Source organism: Ochlerotatus camptorhynchus, unplaced genomic scaffold, assembly GCF_037179485.1.
Source record: "Ochlerotatus camptorhynchus isolate MF236.1 unplaced genomic scaffold, CSIRO-AGI_Acam_v1.1 ptg000177l, whole genome shotgun sequence".
Lineage (NCBI taxonomy): Eukaryota > Metazoa > Arthropoda > Insecta > Diptera > Culicidae > Ochlerotatus > Ochlerotatus camptorhynchus.
Window position 1 is genome coordinate 555,363 of NW_027040667.1, and position 13,672 is coordinate 569,034.

A 13,672-nucleotide genomic window follows, 5' to 3' on the forward strand; every position below is an offset into this window, starting at 1 on the left:
TTGCATGACATGTCTCATAAATTTACACGATCTATAATCCAAATTTATATGATATATGACGCTCCATTTATGTGCATCATAGTAACGGAAATTTACGCTACTTTTTTTTTGGCTGTGTAGGTACATGTTTATGTCAGACTGCAAATTAATTTATATATGACAGTTCCAAGTGTTTTCGAAAAAACCGTGGAGCTCTAGGATCAGTTCCATACATTGACCACTATTACGGATTTTTTGGATCTTCCGGAGTACGGACCGTCCTCCGGAAGATCCAAAATATCCGTAAAAGTGGTCAATGTATGGAACTGATCCTAGAGCTCCACGGTTTTTTCGAAAACACTTGGAACTGTCATATATAAATTAATTTGCAGTCTGACATAAACATGTACCTACACAGCCAAAAAAAAAGTAGCGTAAATTTCCGTTACTATGATGCACATAAATGGAGCGTCATATATCATATAAATTTGGATTATAGATCGTGTAAATTTATGAGACATGTCATGCAATATCCCATATATTGTATGCAACTGTCCACTTTTGTTTGCAACATTTCTTGCAAGTTGCTAATTTACGTGAAAAGGAAGTTTACATGTATGAATGTTTGCATGCATGGATGTTTACATCGCCAGTAAAATTCAGAATTTTTTGGTGTGTAGACGGCTATGGAATCGTCCTCTGCAAGATCTAGAACATCTTTAAAAATGGTCAATACTCGAAACTGATCCTAGAGTTCAACGGTTTTTTTGAAAGCATGTGGAACTGCGATATAAGAAAGAATTTGGGGTCATGACATAAAAATGGACCCAAATGGCCATGGGGCCATCCTCTGGTAAGTCCAGAACATCTTGGTTCATTTCTAATATCACAGTTCCTAACGTTTTCAAGAAAACCACGGAGCTCTAGGATCAGTTTCGTGAATTTTCCACTTTCACGGATGTTCCGGATCTTCCGGAGGACGGTCTCATGGCCATCAAGGTCCATGTTTATGTCACGACCCCAAATTCATTCTATCATCTCAGTTCTTAGTGTTTTTCAAAAACTGCGGAGCTCTAGGATCAGTTTCATGGATTGACAATTTTTACGGATGTTCCTGATCTTCCGGAGGACGGTCCTATGGACATCGAGGTTCATGTTTATGTCACAACCCCAATTTCTTTCTATCATCACAGTTCCTGATGTTTAAAAAAACGCGGAGCTCTAGGATCAGGATCGTGGATTTACCACTTTTACGGATGTTCCGGATCTTTCGCTGGACGGTCCGATGGCCATCTGGGTCCATGACCCAAATTTATTCTTATATCACAGATGCTAATGTTAAAAAAACGCGGAGCTCTAGGATCAGTTTCATGGATTGACTACTTTTACGGATGTTCCGGATCTTCCGGAGGACGGTTCTTTGGACATCCAGGTTCATGTTTATGTCATAACTCCAAATTATTTCTATCATCACAGTTCCTAATGTTTATAAAAAAACGCGGAGCTCTAGGATCAGGATCGTGGATTTACTACTTTTACGGATGTTCCGGATTTTCCGCTGGGATGGCCATCTGGGTTCATGACCCAAATTCATTCTTATATCAAAGTTCCTAATGTTAAAAAAAACGCGGTGCTCTAGGATCAGTCTCATGCATTGCCCACTTTTACGGATGTTCCGGATCTTCCGGAGGACGGTTTTTTTGACATCCAGGTACATGTTTATGTCACAACCCCAAATATTTTTTTATATCACAGTTCCTAATGTTTAAAAAAAAAACCGCAGAGCTCTAGGATCACGTTCATGAATTGACCACTTTTACGGATATTCCGTATTCTGGCTAACTGTGAACATTTGTGCCCATTAATCTAAATTACAGATCTTGCGCCACTTGCAAAACCCTAAAACCACACCTTTCAAAAAAACGTGTAACAACTCTTTTCGCTTTTTAAAAAAGAAGACGCCTCAATCTTTTTGCAATCAAAATCCACTACAAACCCGGGGAATTCTAAAGGAACCACATTTTTTGAAATTCATTAAGAAATGGCTAAGTTATGCCATTGCAAACTTGCCGTTACACGTTTTTCGGAGGCATCGTATTCGGAGTGTTAACCAAGGCAATACGTGAGCTGAAAAACAATAAGGCTGTTGGGAAGGTCGAGCTCCCGGCCGAACTTTTCAAACACGAAAGTGAGCAGCTACATCAAGCAATCCACCGAAGATTTATGGGAGGACGAAGAACTGCCTACTAGCTGGTTTGATGGTCTCATTTGCCTATTATTCAAAAAAGGGCACAGACTAGAGTGCGCCAATTATCGAGGAATAATTCTTCTGAATTCGGCGTACAAAATACTGTCATGCGTTCTGTTTAGCAGATTGAGATCGCTTGAGGAGTCCTTCGTCGACGAATACCAGGCTGGTTTTCGTGAGGGCCGATCAACGCCGGATCAAATGTTTACTCTGCGTCAAATTCTTAATAAATTCCGGGAGTACAACTTGCAGACTCACCATCTGTTTATGATTTCAAAGCAGCGTACGATTCAGTGAAGCTTTGATAGATTATTTATTTATTTATTTATTTATTTATTTATTTATTACACCATCTTCGACTTAGTCGTACATACTGAATAACTTATAATTAAACATAAAACTTATCTTTAATCCGATTACTAAACACATTTTTAGACAAATTCAAATCGAACTCATCGCTAACGTCGTTGCATGCTCGAAGACACGAGTCGAATGGATTATTATGGCCGTAGTTTGTCCTATGATAAGGAACCGCTAGGAGTGGCGAGTGGCGGAAGCGTCTGGGTGGAGCATTCAGTGGAATCTGTTCGAGAAGTGCAGGACCATCGATGGATCCTTTGATGAGGTCAAAGACAAACAAGCGTTGCATGTTGACTCGCCTGGCAGAAAGAGGTTCGAGTTTAATCAGCTGGCATCGATCGACATAGGGAGGAAGGCTTTCTGGATCGTTCCAAGGAAGTCGACGAAGAGCAAATCTTACGAACCTTTTCTGCACACGTTCGATCGTCAGAGTCTGTGTTACGTAATACGGCGACCAAACTGGTGCAGCGTACTCCAGGATACTGCGCGTAGAGTGTTTTTAGAGCATATACATCGGTGAAGTCAGAAGCGTGTCGACGGATGAATCCTAATACCGAAAAAGCTTTGGCTGATATAATCCCTACATGATCGTAAAACCTCAGCTTTGAATCGATGGTGACTCCCAGATCGCAGATCGAATTTACCCGTTCGAGTGTCTCAGCGTCCATATAGTACTGATGGTGAGTTTGACCGATACAGCGAGTGAAAGATATTATCTTGCACTTCTTGCTGTTAACGCGCATGCCGTTGTCACCGCACCAGATAAGCATGACGTTTATATCCTCCTGCAAAGCGTCACAGTCTAAAGACGAGGCAATTATGCGATACACTTTGAGATCATCGGCAAAGGAAAGTGCTAGAACATGGCTTTCCGGCGAAACTGATTAGACTGATTCGCGCAACGTTGGATGGAGCGAAATCAAGTGTGCGGGTTGCAGATGAGATTTCGACCTCGTTCGTGACCTTAGCAGGGCGATGCACTTCCAAACTTGCTATTCAACATTGCTCTTGAAGGAGCGATTAGGAGAGCTGGTGTGCAGAGGATCGGTACCATCATCAAACGTTCGCATATGCTCCTTGCCTTTGCGGACGACAGCGATATCATCGGAATTGACCGTAGAGCAGTGGAAGAGGCCTTTGTGCCTTTTAAGAGGGTAGTGAAGTGGTGTTAGATGGTAAACAGTTTGAGGTAGTGGAAGAATTTGTGTATCTTGGAACACTAGTGACATGCGATAATTATGTTACCCGCGAGGTGAAGAGACGTATTGCAGCTGCAAACAGGACTTTTTACGGATTACGTAGCCAGCTGAAGTCCCGTAGCTTGCAAACGAAAACCGAAATTTGCTTTGTACACACTTAGATTTTTTGCCGAGATGGGCACCACCGAGCAGCTTGGCATTTTATTTTGCCGGATCTCAGTGGAAAACTTGCCGAGATTCAGCTAACAAACGGAAATTTTGCCAAAATCTCAGCTAACATACATAAATTTTGCTGAATCTCGGCAAATTTTTCACGGAGATCCAGTAAAATAAAATGCCGAGCTGCTCGGTGGTGTCCATCTCGGCAAAAAATCTAAGTGTGTATAAGACGCTAATACTTCCGGTGGCCCTCTACGGCCATGAATCCTAGACGTTAAGGGAGACTGACCGAAGAGCATTTGGTGTCTTCGAGCGTAAGGTGCGGCGAACAATACTCGGCGGTAAACAAGAAAATGGCATCTGGCGGTGTCGCATGAATCACGAGTTGTACCAAGTGTATAACGGCACGGATATAGTGAAGCTTATAAAACACGGCAGACTACGCTGGGCTGGGCATGTAGTGTGGATGCCGGAAGAACGACAAGCAAAGATTATATTCAGCAGAGAACCCGTTAGAGGTCATTGACTCCGGGGTAGACCTCGCACACGTTGGTTTTTTGCAGTTGAGGAGGACATCAGGTCGCTAAACAGGTCGGCGACTGGAAGCGATTGGCTCAGGACAAAGTCCAATAGAGAAGACTACTTCGTTCGGCGCAGAATCAACAAGGCGATTCGTAGCCCATCAAGTAAGCATACATTGAAATATGCGGATCCAGCAATGAAGCAAGGCTATGCCATACTGAAGCCATTTAACTTGAATTGTTTTGGTTTTCATGTTAGAAATGTTGTTCAATACCATCGATGTTGCTGCGCAGAAGATGTATTAGTAATGGCGTTAACCACCTTTCATCGAAAGGTTATTTTTAACGTGTAATTCAATCAGTCCGCATCGTGCTCTCTTGCCGTGCGGATCTATTTGCTTTTTGCTGAAGGAAGTCTTTCCACTACCTAAAGCTACAACAAATTTAAACAGCACTTTTCAGTGCTCAACCTGTAAAAAAATTCTACCTTGTTTAACTCTTATTCCTCTTCGATCCTTGTTTGGACCCTACCCGAGGTAATCCTTCTTGGATATCGATTTGGAAAATTCCTCTTCGATCCTTCAGATTCTCATAGTAATCTGGTTAGAAGTCGATTTGGATAAAAAATTTACTGCCGCCATGGCGCCTAAACGCAAAATGATCCCCCTTCTGATGAAATTAATTTGAGTAATCAATTTGATTTGCTCACGGATGATGAGAATGATCCATCATCCAAGATAAATTCTAGTAAACTTTCCCGGCTTAATGCCAAGAAGGAAAAGATTCCCCTATTGTGATAACCACTTCCGATTTCCATGCTCTTCGCATGGAACTTTTGAATTTCGTGGAAGTTAAGTTTTCACTACAAATTGGACGTCGGGGTGAATGCCGTGTATTGGCTGAAACCTTGGACGGATTTAAATGTCTTCTCAAGTATCTTACTGAGAAGAAGCACAAATTTTTTACTTACGACACCAAAACTGAACGTGTGTTCAAGGTTGTCATGAAAGGACTGCCCAGTGGTGAATCCCTGGATCAGATCAAAGATGAACTGGCAAAATTACTTGGAGTTGTGCCACTCCAAGTAATCAAAATGAAAATGAAATCCCATCCTGGCGATTCGCGCAACGGGATTTCTAATGATTTTTATTTAGTTCACTTCAAGTCTAGTGAACTAAACAACCTCAAGGCCTTAGAAAAAGCTAGCCTTATGCTCCATGTCCGAGTGAAGTGGGAACACTTCAGGAAGACTGGAGGAAATTTCCAAAACCTTACCCAATGCCGTAAGTGCCAGGGATGGGTCACGGAACTAAAAATTGCTACATGCCAGCTAAATGCATGAATTGTGGTGATTCCTCTCACGCAAAGGACGACTTTCCTGTGAAGGAAGATCCTAAGAAATTTAAATGTTCAAACTGTGGTGAAAACCACAAATCCAATTTTTGGGAATGTAAGACTCGCAAAGCGATCCTACAATCTCGTTCTAACCGTCAGGTAGGAAACGCTGCACGTTTCCGAACAGGTACAAATTCCTCTGCTGTTAACAACGGTCAGCGAGGAACAAATTCTACATTCGTACCCGTAGGTACAAATATCACCCCTGCTTCAAATTTTTCATCTGTACCTACTTCCCTCACTGCTAACAATGTTCAGCGAGTTAATGGCGCTACCTATGCTGCTATTGCAGCGGGTAGAAATCAAAATACTAACCAACGTAATTCTAACGGAAATTTTGACAATTTTGACTTAGGAAGCATTACTGCCCCTAAAATGGATTTTTTACAGAAATCATTAATTGACATGATTTCTGATATGCTTAAATCTAACTCCATGTTTGATGCTATTCAAACTGGAGTAAAATTTGCAAATAATATTGTCATGACTTTAAAATTCAGTAATGGATTTTAAAGCTTTAAACATTTTAAATTGGAATGCTCGATCTCTTAACGAAAATGAAGACGAGCTATTTAACTTTTTGAGAGTTCATAACGTGCATATTGCCGTTATAACTGAAACGTTCCTTAAACCTAACCATAAGGTTAAGAAGGACGCAAATTATTTCATGTATAGAATGATCGTCTTGATGGACCCTGTCGTGGCGTTGCCATGATTGTTCATAGACGAATCAAACATAAAATTCTTTCTTCATTTGAAACCAAAGTTTTTGAAACTTTGGGAGTTTCTGTTGATACAAAATTTGGACAACTTACGTTTATAGCTGCCTATTTGCCATTCCAATGCGTAGGCCAGAAAAAGATTTTTCTCAAGGGTGACCTCCAGAAACTTACCCGTCATAGGTCTAAATTCTTCATTATTGGTGATTTTAATGCAAAACACCGCTCATGGAATAATGCTCAAACCAATTCCAATGGTAATATTCTGTTTGGTGATTGTTCTGTAGGTTATTACACTATTCAATATCCAAACATTCCAAAATGCTTTTCTTCTGCAAGAAATCCCTCCACTATTGATTTGGTCTTAACTGATTCATGTCTACTTTGTAGCCAATTGGTTACCCATGCTGACTTCGGTTTTGATCTCCTTCCAGTAACTTTTGAAATATCCCAAGAAATAATTTGTAATCCCAACAGCTCTACTTTCAATTACCATAGAGCTGATTGGGAGCAATATCGAACATTTATGGAATATAACTTCGATCCAAACATTCCTTTGCAAACCAAAGATGAAATTAATTATGCTCTTGAATCTCTGACTACTTCTATAGTTGACGCAAGAGCTGCCTGAGTACCAAAATGCGAGGTTAAATTCGATTCAATTATAATAGACGATGGTCTCCAGCTCTTGATCCGTCTTAAAAATGTCCGTAGGAGACAATGTTTCTAAATTAGACCCGAGTTCCAAACCCTTTTGGAAACTCACAAACATTTTGAAAAAACTTCAAAAGCCTATTCCAGCGCTTAAAGAAGGTGGTAACATTTTGATCACAAATTTGGAAAAAGCTCAGAAACTTGCTAAGCAATTTGAGAGTTCCCATAATTTCAGTTTGGGTCTTACTAGTCCTATAGAGAATCAGGTTGCTCGGGATTATCTGAATATTTTCTCTCAGGAAAATATTTTTGATGATTCCTGGGGGACTGATTTGGACGAAGTAAGGTCTATAACTAAAAAGTTTCAAAATATGAAAGCTCCAGGTGATGATGGAATTTTCTATATCGTCATAAAGAAACTCCCAGAGAGTACCATGTCTTTCTTGGTAAAATTATTTAACAGATGTTTCCATTTGGCATACTTTCCTGATAAATGGAAAAATGCGAAAATTGTTCCAATTTTGAAGCCGGATAAAAATCCAGCTGAAGCTTCTAGCTACCGTCCAATAAGTTTGCTTTCTTCAATAAGTAAACTTTTTGAAAAGATAATTTTGAATACAATGATGCTTCACATCAATACGATGACGATCAGATGTGCAGTTTGGATTTCGCCATGGGCATTCAACTACTCATCAACTCTTAAGAGTTACCAATTTAATTCGTTCAAACAAATCTGAAGGCCACTCAACTGGAGTTGCTCTTCTAGACATAGAAAAAGCATTCGACAGTCACTGGCAAGAAGGTTTGATTGCTAAATTGAAAAAGTTCAATTTTCCAATTTATATTATGAAATTAGTTCAAAATTATTTAACTGACAGAACTCTGCAGGTAAATTATCAAAATTCCTAACCTAATCGACTACCTGTTAGAGCAGGAGTTCCTCAGGGTAGCATTCTTGGGCCTATATTGTATAACATTTTCACTTCGGACCTCCCTGATTTGCCTCAGGGTTGCCACAAATCTTTGTTCGCTGATGACACAGGCATTTCCGCTAAATGAAGAAGTCTTCGTGTTATTTGCAGCAGATTGCAGAAAAGTTTAGATATTTTCTCTTCTTATTTACAAAAATGGAAGATTTCTTCCAACGCTTCCAAAACTCAACTTATAATATTTCCACATAAGCCTAGAGCTTCCTTTTTGAAACCTAGTAGTAGTCACATAGTCACTATGAACGGAGTTCCAATTTCCTGGTCAAATCAAGTGAAATATCTTGGATTAATACTTGACCAAAAATTAACTTTTAAAGATCACATTGAGGGCATTCAAGCCAAATGTAACAAATTTATAAAATGTTTGTATCCTCTTATAAACAGGAAATCCAAACTTTGCCTGACGAATAAACTTCTAATATTTAAACAAGTTTTTAGACCGGCCATGCTTTACGCTGTGCCAATATGGTCTAGATGTTGCACTATCAGGAAAAAAGCACTTCAAAGGATTCAGAACAAAGTTCTGAAGATGATTTTGAAGTTGCCTCCCTGGTACAGTACTACCGAAGTATGTACATAGAATTTCGAATGTTGAGACTTTAGCACAAATGTCCAACAAAATAATTAATAATTTCAGGCAAAAATCGTTGCAATCCTCAATTGCAACGATTAATTCCCTTTATACTTAGATAATATTTAGTTTTAGTTTTTAGTTTTAAGATATCAATTGTTATACTGACATGCAGGTTTAAAAAAACCTGTTTAAAATACTGAATTGCCAAGACAGGAACAATGTAAAAACACTTAGATATATATCATAACAATTAAGGCTGGTATGTTACTGTAGTAACTGGAGCACCTAGGTTAAAATGAAATGTAATTTATTTTGAATTTGGAACAAATAAAGAGTTTAAAAAAACGTGTCATTCAATTCTATCCATGTACAAGTCCAATAAGTTGCTTATCTCGGTAATAATCCGTTCATATTCCTTGCGAGTCACATCTGCAGTTTCCCTTTTATATTGAAGTGAAATTGGGCAGTAACGGATTGAGATGCTGTAAGTCATATATTTTTATGTAGAATATAACTAACTTAGGGGCCTCGCTTAGCTCAGCCGGTAAAGGCTGCAGCTACAAAGCAAGACCATGCTGGAGGCGGCTGGGTTTGAATCCCGGTCCGGTCTAGGAATTGTTGAGAGCAGGCGTTAAGTTCCAGTTGGGACGTAACAGCCAAAGAAGATGAATATAACGAACTAGCGGCGCCAGTGGTATAGTCCTAAGCGTGATTAAATCTCACCCCAGCAGGGCTGGGTTCAATCATGCCATAAGATTATCAATATCTTAAACAATTAATAATTATTTAATTTGACGTTTCGCTAAAAAAGGATCATTCGCAAAGTTGTAGCTGAGAACATTTCCCATTAGAAAATATATAGGGTTTTTGATCTTATTTCCGTCGTACGAAGCACAACCCGCGCTTTATCTTTTTTTTTAACGAGTTTGAACAAAAAATGGAATATTTCTGTTTAGAAGTCATAAATTTAGTCACCTTTCCATACGAACCGTTGGATTTAATAAAGAGTCACAAATTGTTGTTTATTGCTTCTTGATTTTAAATTGAAGCGCTATTAGATTTTCTTCGTCCTACGGATAAACGTAGAAAAATGAGATTCGCTAGGAGAGCTTCTTTTGTTTTGAAAACAATAGCGTACATATTGGTACAATGCGCTCTAATAGGATTTATGTTGTAGCTAATAAAGTAATGCATCGGAACAAACCTATTATTGATTTGTGCATGGTGAAATCACGTGAAATTATTGATATTATTGATCCTTTCTGATCGATAAAACGGAAATGGGCGATTACGACGAAGTAGTGCTCTACCCTAGAACTATTTAACAGTTTAATATGAAAAAAAAGGCCTAAAGACAATGAACAAAAACATTGATTTTTCCATAGTAATATCCTTTAATTTAAGCTTCAAATGGTTTGTGCCAAGTCAGTTTTTTACAAAATGAGTTCAAATTTTGGGAGGCTAATCAAGACCCAATTTGGAACCATTTTGTTAATTCGTATATTGTGTGGTAAGTTCAATCATACGCTATGTCCAGGGAAGTCAAGGATTTTTCAAACCCGCAAAATTCCAACAACGGGCCGGGTTTCGAACCCAGCCGCCTCCAGCATGGTCTTGCTTTATACAGCTTAATCGACTGAGCTAAGGGAGGCCCCACATTAGAATGTCTTCCATGGTATTTCTCATGAAAAAGATAGCTTCGTTGTTAAAGTTAACTAAAACAAGTTTTATACCTGAATATCCAATAGGTACCAACGCTTGTATATAAAATTGATTATACGCTTCACCGTTTGAAAAATTCACGCAAATTTCTGCGATATATAAGGCACACGTAGTTAATGGTGCAAATTTACACGATATTTCATGTAAATTTAAGCGTGATTTAGCATAAATCAGTCGTGCAATTTGCAAACCATTTCGTTGTTAGGCCAACCTAAGCTTAAAATTAAACGAGGGTAGATATTACGCGATGGTTAAAATTCATAATTTTTTTCTTTGTCGAAAACGGACATCACTAAGAAAATATTTTTGAGTGAACAAGTATAATTTGAATATAAAATTCAAGATGATCCAGCGTTGAAACCCATTTCCTAATAAACGGTGTCCGTCAAAGCTTCAAGAATTATCCGAAAGGTGATTGAAAAACTAAAATTTATGGAGTGCAAAATTAATTTGGATGCATCTCTGTGATACATATCGTTTGAATTCAAACAAAATGGAACCCCGGCAACAATCATGTGCTGGAAATTTGGAACAAGATGTGCAACCGTCTGTCATGAACATCATGGAATCACAGCCATTTACATCTTGACATGGCCTTGAGGAAATCCCATTCACTACGTCATTAACAACAGCATCATCTCTGGATAGTGAAGAGCAACATTTTTCCAGGACGCATAATATTGAGCTATTCAACAAGGGCGTAGCTAGTATCTACATATCGCCAATATCGACAATCTTTGCGAGAGATTCGCTGATCCAAGATCTGCAAGGGACGATCAATTAAGAATTTTGACGATTTTGCCAAAATCTTGGTCAACGCAAAGGGTAACGGACGAGTTTGATGCAAATAAATACATGCGAATCTCGTGTTGAGGTAATTGGCGCCAAGTCGACCATGACGGAGGATTCACCTTTAGAAGTAATGGCGGAAGGCTTGTATTCAAATCTAACATTTCGAAACACGTTCAACTTGTAATCGGGTATCAATGTAGGATCTGCTTGTCAGTTCGGCTGATTGTTTTTGTACAATGGCGTGGAACGATATTTGCACTAACAATTACCTCAGGTTTCTGCATATTGGAACAGGTTACAATGGAAACCAAAATCCAATGTAAATTTATTTTCCTTATACGAAATCGAGAGAAAAAATCTGTGCTGATGACAAAAGTCATGCGTAAAGGTGATGTTTTTTATTCATGGGTCCGTCTCACTATGTAGCACATGTTACTTAACTTACTGCATGAGTTTTTATCATCAACATATATTTGTAGTATATTTGTTCAAATGAATCTAACGACTCCGAAAAAGTCCTGTGCTCTTTAGATCTATATGAAAATACAAACCAATTTGTTCATTTCCCATAAGAAGTATTATATCTCGACCACCAATTGAAGAGGGTCTATCAGCTTTTGTAAACAACACTTTGTAAGTCCTTTTCTCGCAAACCGAAGACCACCCACGCAAATAAATGGCAACATCGTATAGGGGAAAGTTTCTCCTACCCAATGATGCTGATAGGCCCTTTTCAATTGTTGATAGAGATATGCTATCACTAGCGCGATTCTTTCTACGCCAACGAACCATGTAAAACGAATCATGGCTGTATAATTCTCACCGCCTAATTTTGCGACAACATAAACACGTTCCAATATAATCTGTTGCCTTCTGTATATGCAACACCTTCTTCAGTCTGTCGTCGGTCTGCGGTCAGGTCGCCAAAGCATCATAGCAAAGAAAAAATGACAGTCTGCTGCTGCTGTGTTCATAACCTACCACTTTACAACGTCGCGCGTCGGCGAATCGCAACTGCTTGCAAGTCAGCTTTTCTTGCCGTATGGTCCACTTCCTCGCCTAGTGTGTACAGTGTAGGTACTTGCACCACCTCCGCCAATCCCAATAAAGGGAACGTCACACGTCTCGCCGTCGGTTGTCGCCTCAATCAATCGGGAGGCTTTCGATACATGTAGCTACAACTCTATAATATATATACGCGCACTACTGCACTTGCCGGTTTCGTCCGATTGCACTACACTAGGTAGAACACAGTGTTCAACACAGAAATCCCTCCGGTTACCAAAATTTTCTCCACTTTTCAAAGCTGTAGGTACTTCCCACTAACAATGCACGTCGAAATGTAGGTCAAAAACTTTTCGATTGGAAACTCGTTTAGAGCGATCTTCAGAACTTTGTCAAACATACACATCGAATTCTCGTTCCACTACCAGTTATGTCCGTACGACAATGCCACCAAAAACAACGTAAAGCAACGACACGGATATGATCAAAGTCAGATCGAGAGATGCTTACTTTCGCTAGAATAAGCCCGAACAGCAATCAAAAATATATATAAACACAATGTAAGGTAATATCTCTATATCCGCTTGCTCCTACACTCGAGAAACTCGCGAATTTACTCCAACAGCGGTATGTCTCTTAGTGCTTGCCTTTGGATAGCAGTTAAAGTTATGCTTTCTTGTTAAAGTTGCTTTGTTATTGCTGTTGCTGCCTCGCACGGTTTCGCGAGCAAGAGCCTCTATTACATTATACTCTCTGCATGAAAGTCAAACTTGAATGGCTCGAAGTGCGGCGCGCGCGTGTTCACGAGTCGTTTTCCATGACTGGCCTCGGCGAAACTCGAAACTCGACTGATTCGAGTTCGGTCGGATACGTCGAGTTTAATAACATCGATTGAACACACAGAATTAAACACAAACAACACAACACTAGCAACCACCGAACCGAACGGCGCACAAGACGGCGGAGATGCTGGTGCCGCTTGTTTCTCTGCTGGTCTTGTCGGTCGGGCAGTGCTCTCGCGCTGTCGAGAGAAGCAATTTTCAGCACAGCTTTCATGTTTCGTGCTTGAATGTTTAACTTTGACTCTTTCGAAAGCTTCAATTGAGAATTGGGATTTTTTTCAATATTAGAAAAAAAAAGTTCTTTAAACGATGAAAAGTTCAGATTATAGAATAAATTGGCCTATTGTGGTCCTGGGGTCGATTATGGAATTGGATACATTCTATGATGGACCGTGTTAAAAGAAATTCACATTAAACATAAGAATTCAGCATATTCATAGTGACAACTCAAAGTTCAAAATGTAGGATTATACCTACAAAAATATTAATCACTCCCATTTCATCAGTTCTTAAC

At 39.4% G+C, this 13,672-nt stretch overlaps 1 protein-coding gene across 1 annotated transcript in view; it reads right to left on the minus strand.

Annotated features, from left to right (window-relative positions):
• Positions 1 to 13,160, minus strand: part of LOC135701820 (calcium/calmodulin-dependent protein kinase kinase 1) — a 540,452-nt gene extending 527,292 nt beyond the window's left edge. Inside the window, exon 1 of the mRNA XM_065222751.1 lies at positions 12,293 to 13,160. The gene's annotated coding sequence lies outside the window, so the exon portion shown is untranslated. The remainder of the gene's footprint in view (positions 1 to 12,292) is intronic.
• Between the last annotated feature and the right edge of the window lie 512 nt (positions 13,161 to 13,672).